The sequence below is a fragment of the Capra hircus genome, chromosome 7, assembly GCF_001704415.2.
Source record: "Capra hircus breed San Clemente chromosome 7, ASM170441v1, whole genome shotgun sequence".
NCBI classification, from domain to species: Eukaryota; Metazoa; Chordata; class Mammalia; order Artiodactyla; family Bovidae; genus Capra; species Capra hircus.
In genome coordinates, this window is record NC_030814.1 from 102,761,845 (window position 1) to 102,770,281 (window position 8,437).

General features: G+C 45.2%; 1 pseudogene across 1 annotated transcript; it reads left to right on the forward strand.

Annotated features, from left to right (window-relative positions):
• On the forward strand, positions 5,291–8,309 carry LOC102176220 (annotated as a pseudogene). The gene is made up of 3 exons (XR_001295840.2): positions 5,291–5,338; positions 5,716–5,861; positions 6,379–8,309. The product of XR_001295840.2 is annotated as a dehydrodolichyl diphosphate synthase complex subunit NUS1 pseudogene (transcript).

Genomic DNA, 8,437 nt, shown 5'->3' on the forward strand with positions numbered 1-8,437 from the left:
CTGTAAATCAGGAAGGTCTTCACCAAGAACCTAACCATGATCTCAGATTCCCTCCGCCTCCAAAACTGTGAAAAATAAGTTTGCTGTTTAAGCACTCAGTTCAGTTCACTCAGTTGTGTTTGACTCTTTGCAACCCCATGCACCGCAGCACGTCAGCCTTGCCTGTCCATCACCAACTCCCAGAGCTTGCTCAAATTCATGTCCATTCAGTTAGTGATGCCATCCAACCATCTCATCCTCTGTCAACCCCTTCTCCTCCTGCCTTCAGACTTTCCCAGCACCGGGGTCTTTCCCCAATGAGTCAGTTCTTCGCATCAGGTAGCCAAAGTATTAGTTTCATCTTCAGCATCGGTCCTTCCAATGAATATTCAGGACTGATTTCCTTTAGGATTGACTGGTTTGGTCTCCTTGCAGTCCAAGGGACTCTCAAGTCTTCTCCAAAACCACAGCTCAAAAGCATCGATTCTTTGGCACTCAGCTTTCTTTACGGTCCAACTCTCACATCCATATATGACTACTGGATAAGCTCTCGGTTTAAGCACTCAGTTTACAGTAGATTCATTAGAGTAGCACAAACTAAGACAACGTTTCTCCAAATAAGATATACAAATGGTCAGTATGCATTTGAAAAGATGCTCAACATCACAAATCATTAAGGAAATACAAATCAAGCCCACAGTGAGATACCATTTTAGTATATCCACAAACTGTGCAGTCATCACCAAAATAAATTTTAAAGTTTTTTCATCACCTCACAAAGAATCATCATACTCTAGCATTCAGCCATATCCCCCTTTAATTATACACTTTATTTATTTTGGGGAGGGGCTGCTTTCCAGGGGGCTCAGTGGTACAGAATCTGCCTGTTAACGTAGGAGACACAGTTTCCATCCCTAGGTCAGGAAGATCCTCTAGAGGAGGAAATAGCAACCCATTCCAGTAGGCTTACCAGGAAAATTCCATGGACAGAGGAGCCTGGTGGGCTGCAGTCCATGGGGCTGCAAAGAGTTGGACGTGACTGAGCACACACACATTTACTTTTTTTAATTTTTGAAAGTTTTTTATTAGAGGAAAATTGCTTTACAATGTTGTCAGTAGCTGCTGTACAATATCGTGAATCCTGTCCACGTATACATATATCCCCACCTTCTTGAGCCTCCCTCCTTTCCCCTAATTATACAACTTAAATGGATGAATTATGTGGTGTGTGGATTACATCTCAATAAGTGTGTTAAAAAAAAAAAAAAAACACCTTCTAGGCAAAGGTCAAAGAAGTTAATAACAGACTCACTCTTATAAACTCACTCACCCCCAGGTTAAAGTGTTGCTACTCCCTGACTTTAGCTTCCTTTTTGAAAGTAACCATCAATTTGTGTGTGGCAACTGTTGTCTTGCTTTTTGTCAGTTCCACCACCTGTATATGGAGCCCCCATGATATTTTTTCATTTTGAAAAACCTGAGTGTCACCCAGACAAGGTCTAGTTCCATCCCTTTCCAGCTGCCCATGTTGCTACTGAGAATTCAGACACCAGGACTTTCATTTCTGTTTCTTCCTTCTCTGCAGTCTTTAATCCTTCATGTTCTGAAACACATGCTGACTTTGTCCAGTTTGACAGATAGCTTCCAACATGGCCTATGTGGTGATTCGGTCATGAGGGTGGAGCCCCCATGAACAGAATTAGTGGCCTCATAAAGGAGACCCCAGAGAGCTCCCTTGCCCCTTCCACCATGTGAGGACACGGGAAGATGATGCCGTCTATGAAACAAGCAGCAGCCCTCACCAGATAGTGAATCTGCTGGTGCCTTGATCTTGGAGTCCTAGAACTGCAAGAAATAGTTTCTATTGTTTATAACTTGCCCAGTCTATAGTATTCAGTTACAGCAGCCCAGACCGTCTAAGCCAACCTGTTTCCAATTCTTTGGTGTATATAACTAGGAAGGGAATTGCAAAGGTATTTAACAGAGAAGGCGGGCATGAAACAGCCCTGATTTTCAGGTAGTGATGAGCACGGTTTCAGGTGTATGACGTTAAAAATCCCTCTCTCCTTCCTGGAAGAGTTTTGGTGTGATGGCAGCTTGCGGAGGTGTTAAGGGGTGAGGGAGGGTCTGGGGAAGAAGGAGGTGGGAGGGGAGGCCGGCTGTAACCGCCCCCCACAGAGACGGTCACTCCTTCCCCGTGTGCTCCTGGAGAAGCGCTGTGTCACCATCGTGCGTGTGTGTGTTCGTCACTCAGTCGCGTCTGACTCTCTGCCACTCCCTTGGACCGTGGCCGGCCAGGTTTCTCTGTCCATGGAAGTTTTTGAGGCAAGAATTCGGACACTGCTTATTTGCATTATTTCTTTGTTTTGTGGGTGCTCTGACTGCAGGATTCTCAGAGAGAATTTGAGCACCACCTTGGGTTGTGTCTTCTTGCCTCCAACTTGCTGTGACAATTTACGCTAACCCCTCCTTCTATAAGTTGTCAACAAACTGATATGAAACCATAGTTTTTCTGGTTGTACACCTGGCTTGTGCTCATTACAAAAGAAAAGGAAAATGTAGACCAAGAGGGCAGAAGCTTTCTCATGGCCTGTCACTCAGACCATCGGTGTTGGGATATTTGATGTTCAGTTCTAGTCAATGTGCTCATTCTCTAAGGAATCTGGGAAGGCCCTCCCCAGCACAGCACTTTGCCCAACCTCTTGCATGCCTGCCTCTCCAGCGCTAGTGGGAAGCTCTTCTTTTGCATGGGAGCAATTCACAAAAAGCAAATCTATTTCTTGGCCCATAAACTTTCATTCAAAAATGGTGACAGCTGAGTCCCATAGGGAAAAAAAAAAACTGACTACGTTGTTTTATAACTTAGATTTCCTACTTTACTGTTTAGATCAGGGTCAGCAAACTTTTACTACATCAGATGGAAAGTATTTTAGGCTTTGCAGACCTAAAGGTCTTCATCACAAAGACAACTTTGCCATCAGAGAGTGAGAGCAAACACAGACCATTTGTACAAAAAGGGAGTGACTGGGTTTCAGTAAAACTTTACGTGCACTCCTGGGAGAGGCTTCAGATTTGGCCTGAAGCCTGTGTACATTTGCCTGATGCCTCAGATGGTAAAGAATCTGCCTGCAAGGCAGGAGACCCAGGTTGGATCCCTGAGTCAGGAAGATCCCCTGGAGGAGGAAATGGCAACCCACTGCAGTATTCTTGCCTGGGGAATCCCATGGACAGAGGAGCCTGGCGGGCTCCAGTCCACCAGGTAGCAAAGAGTTGGACACCACGGAGCACTGAGCACTTTCACTTTCACTGTAGTTTGCCAACCCTGGTTTAGATTTTTCCAGTATCTGTGTTCATTCTCAGCACAGTCAAGGCAGAGGAGCAGTCACACAGATCTGCCTTCTAGTCTTTTCTTTCGCAATGAATGAATGACGTTAATGAATGAAGCAGAGAAAGACGGTGTGGCTGGTGGGATGAGGGTGGGGGCGGGCACAAGGAATGGACCAGCATCCCCTCCCATCACAGGGGTTATCACACAGAGTGGTTCCAACCCTCGGGGTCCCTGCGCAATGTCCAGACACATCTTTGGTTGGAGGAATGCTGCTGGATGTGGCGAATGAAGGGCAGGGATGCTGCTCAACATCCCTCCGTGAAGGGAGAATCCTGCAATCAGAGCACCCACAAAACAAAGAAATAATGCAAATAAGCAGTGTCCGTATTCTTGCCTCAAAAACTTCCATGGACAGAGGATGGCCTCTGCAAAAAATGATCTGGCTCCAAACATCAACAGTGCTGAGATTGAGACACCGTAACTTAAACATAAGCATGACAATTTAGAAAGCCTGTTTGGGGACTTTCCTGGTGGTCCAGTGACTAAGACTCCATGTTCCCAGTGTAGGGAGCCCAAATTCAATCCCTGGTCAGGCAACTAGATCTCAACATGATGCAATGCAGGAGACCTGGATTCAACCCTTGGGTTGGGAAGATCCCCTGGAGAAGGAACCCACTCCAGTATTCCTGCCTGGAGAATCCCATGGACAGAGGAGCCTGGTGGGCTACAGTCCAAGGAGTCACAAAGAATTGGACACAACTGAACAACTAACACTATGTTGTACCTAAAGGTTCCCACATACTGCAACAAAGATCAAAGGTACCACGTGCTGCAACTGAGACCCAGCATGGCCAAATAAATAAATAAAAATAAATATTTTTTAAAAGAGCCTGTTTTCTTGAGCTCCATTGTATGACTTTCTTGGGGAAATGTGATACATGCAGATGAGCAAGTATTTGACAAAGGAACACAAAGATGCAGCAAGACTCACAAGCAAGCACTCCTCCCACCTCGTGACTCCACCCTAGAGACAGCTTCTCTCAACACATTTTTGTTTATCCTTTTAGAAATTTTAACAAGAATCATTCCACACCCTACACGTTATTTTGATTTATTTTCACTTAAAACTTCATGGGAACCAGTCCACGTGATTCCTTTTCACAATGAATAGCTGTTCTTTGAAGAGTTTTCAGTTTCGTTCTTAACACGACACAGAGTTTTACATTCCATCCGTTCATCCTGCAGCTCTCTGGGGTGCATGTGAGCTAAGTTGCTTCACAGTCCTTGCTAAATTGAGGCATGCGGAACACCACTGCCCACTGCAGACAGTGGGTGGCATAATTTCACAATTGTTTGATAGAGGCTAAAAGATGAAGGGAACTACAGGGAAGATGAATAGTCTAAAAGCTTCTAGAGAAAGGACGAAGAAGAGCTGCGGGAAAAGGAAGCATGAGGCAGGATATCAGACACTTATATCCTGAATACAGGGCCACCGGACGGCCTGGCCTAAGGGCTACAAGTTTGGGCTGGCATTGGTGGAGGCGGGGAAGGCTGCAGGAGGGCTGTGTGCATGTACGTGCTTACTACCGTCAAGTATACCATTCGAGAGACTCCACTGGTGGTCCAGTGGTCAAGAACCCGCCTTCCAACGCAAGGGATGCAGGTTCCATCCCTGGTCAAGAAACGAAGTCCCCCACGTGCCACGGAGCAGCCAAACCTGAACTGTAATTTTTGAGCCCACACAAATGGTGGAAGAAAGTGGGTCAGGATGTGGAGACGTTTCTGGGACTCTTTGTAGGAGCTCCACGGGAAACTCCAATGAGGGCTACAAATGGACCTGGAGATAAAAGAATGGAGGGTTGGCAGTGTGGATGCCAATCGAGAGGTTCCAACCAGCTTGCTGGGGGGAGACCGTGGGTTTTGCGGGAACGGCTCCCACGTCTGTGGGGACAGCCGGACCACTGCCTGCAACTGTAAACCCACATGCCGCTGACGGAGGCCGAGAGGCCCCAGCGAGGAGGGGAAGTGTTGGCAGGGTCAGGGGAAAGGGGACAAAAGAGAGGCTGTTTACACAGGCCTCGGGCAAAAAGGCCACGTTTCTTTAATCTAAAAGCATCGTGGGGGACTTCCCCAGCGGTCCAGTGGCTAAGACTTGGAGCTCCCAATGCAGGGGGCCCGGGTTAGATCTCTGGTCAGGGAACTAAGACCCCACGTGCCAAGGGGCACCTACGGCCACGTACTGCAACTACTGAACCTGCGTCCCACAACGAGAGCGCCCACACAGCCAAAAGCTAAATAGTAGATCTAGAAAATGATAAATATTTTTTCAAAGATCAAAACTTAAGAATAATATAAACAAAACATAAGTGCCATGGGGACCGCTCCCCCTCCCTGGTGTCCTACCACAGAAAGCTTGCAGACAGGAAGTGCCAGATGTCAACAGAGGCGCGGCCCACAGGGACCAGGAAGATGGCCCGGGCCCACGCGGCGTGGACGAGAGTCACTCCCTGCGCCCCAGTCCCGAGTGGAATGTGGACAGCAGCCACAAACCCCTGTAGGTGTGCCCCCAGCATGGCCACTAGGGCTCTGAACTGCATGGAGAATTTCCACTTGAGGGCCAACTCCTAACCCGCTGTCAGTTATTCAACAGAACCGCCTGGTGACTGAAGGACATGAAGCCATCTTGAAAGTGAAATACAGTTGACTCTTGAACGGCACTGGGTTAGAGGCTCCACAATCAAAAATCTTCACAGAATTTACGCCTCCATACCTACAAGTTCTGAAATGTGGATTCTTCCAACCAAGGACTGCTTCACGCTACACAGTATTTGAGCTTCCCTGGTGGCTCAGTGGTAAAGAATCCGTCTGCAATGCAGGAGACGTGGGTTCAGTCCTTGGGTTCAGAAGGTCCCCTGGAGGAGGAAATGGCAACCCACTCCAGGATTCTTGCCTGGGAAATCCCATGGACAGAGGAGCCTGGTGGGCTACAGTCCATGGGGTCACAAGAGAGTCAGAAAAGACTTAGCAACTAAATCATCATGTAGTATTTACTACTGAAAAAGATCATGTAGATGTACTAGCGGGGGCGGGGCTGCCGAGGCAGGAGGAAGATGGCGGCGGGGGCGAGGTATTTTCAAAAGAAATAATTCCAGATTGATGGATGAAATTTTAAAACAACAGCAGGAACTTCTGGGCTTAGATTGTTCCAAATACTCACCAGAGTTTGCAAATAGTAATGACAAAGATGATCAAGTTTTAAATTGCCAGTCGTCAGTGAAGGTGCTGTCCCCAGAAGATGGAAAAGCAGATATTGTAAGAGCTGCTCAAGACTTCTGCCAGTTAGTAGCCCAGCAGCAAAAGAAATCCACAGATTTGGATGTAGATATGTTAGACAGTTTACTTAGTTCAAATGGTTTCCCTGACCCTGATTTAGTATTGAAGTTTGGTCCTGTGGACAGCACACTAGGCTTTCTTCCCTGGCACATCAGGTTGACTGAGATTATCTCTTTGCCTTCCCACCTAAACATCAGTTATGAGGACTTTTTCTCTGCCCTCCGTCAGTATGCAGCCTGTGAACAGCGTCTGGGGAAATAGTGATTTGCTGGTCGTGTGATTTGATTTCAGGCTTTTGGAGAAAAGGACTCAAGTGACTGTGATGTTTACAAAGCACCTATGAAACCCTGTACACACCTAGTTCATAATCCTCATAATTTATCAACAAACACAAAAAAGTGTCTTACTTGAGAGTAAGAGAATGTGTGAGCGAGTGTGTGTGTGCGCGCGCGTGTGTGTGCATGTGTGTGTGGAAATAAACTTATAAATGAGGAAGTAGTGGAGAAGGAGACGTGGTGAGCTTGTACCTTTGAGCAGATTGCAGCAATGTTTTAGGAGCTGAAATTTCAGATTTAAAGGCTTCAGCCCTAACTACTTCCCTGTTTTTCTGGGGAGAGAAAGGGGCAATTAAAGGTATTTTGTTGTTTAGGGGGGTCGGGGAGTAATTTTTGTTCAGTTTTTCCAAGTGACCAAACTTTAAGTTTTAAGAATAATATATTGACATATGAAATGGAAGCATTCTGAGTTTGAGGGATGGAGTTCCGTGTTGTTCACATGTTAAAAGTTTGCTCACCTTTGGAGCAGAGGGAATACCTGTTTTCAGACATCCGTCCATTTTCATCTCTTCATTATTATCAATGTGACTTGAAAATGTTGCTCTGTTGTCTGTGTTCTGGGTTGTGAAGATCATTTGAAAAAGAACTTACATTGGAAAACAATTTTAAAATTTTTAAATATTGTATGAGACAGTCAAAAAAAAGGTAAAAAGTCATAATCTGAAAAGTAAAGGTGGAAAGTTTCCCAAATAAGTAGAGAAAGTTTTGATTTCCTTTTCCATTTGGTGGGCAGTTGGCGAGATAGTACCCAGAGTTGGTTTAAAAAATATTTCCATTAACTATGTTTATTTAAAATAAGCATTTGAGGGAAGTTACCAAGGCAGCTCTTTTCCTCAAAAGTAACCTGTTCCTCTTTGGAATAGCACATGTAGGGCCATGTTAGTACCCAGGATTTTTACTGAGTAAATCCTGATGGTAACTTTGTATTGAAAGATCTTTAAGTGAGATTGAGGCCTGTGTAGGTAATAAAATAATGCCACAGTCTACAAAAGTAATTTAATTTTGCATGTTCTCTTTCATGGCAGAGAACAGCACTGGTTTTGTTATTTTTTAAATGAATAGATGATTTTTTGATAGGTGTTTAGTAGTTCTCCCCTCTCTGCTGATACCTGGACAGAAACCATTCTTTATATATTTGATGGACAGTTTTCAGAAGAATCTTATCAACAGCAAGTGCACAACAGTTATCCAGAATGATACGTTTAGGACGGAGTAGTTTTAAATACTAGGTCTCAGTCTGAAAAACAGCAGAGAACACTGGATTTGGAAAGCAAGGTCTAGAATTGCTTGTCAGATTCTGAGTCTATGAAGAATAAATGTTTTGACTTTGGATTCCAAAAAAAAAAAAAAAAAAAAAAGGTCATGTATAAGTGACCTGCAGTTCAAACCCACACTGTTCAAGGGTCAACTGGTCACAATGTCTGGGAGGTTCTGAGGCTCAGGACCAGCTTTTCAGAAAAAG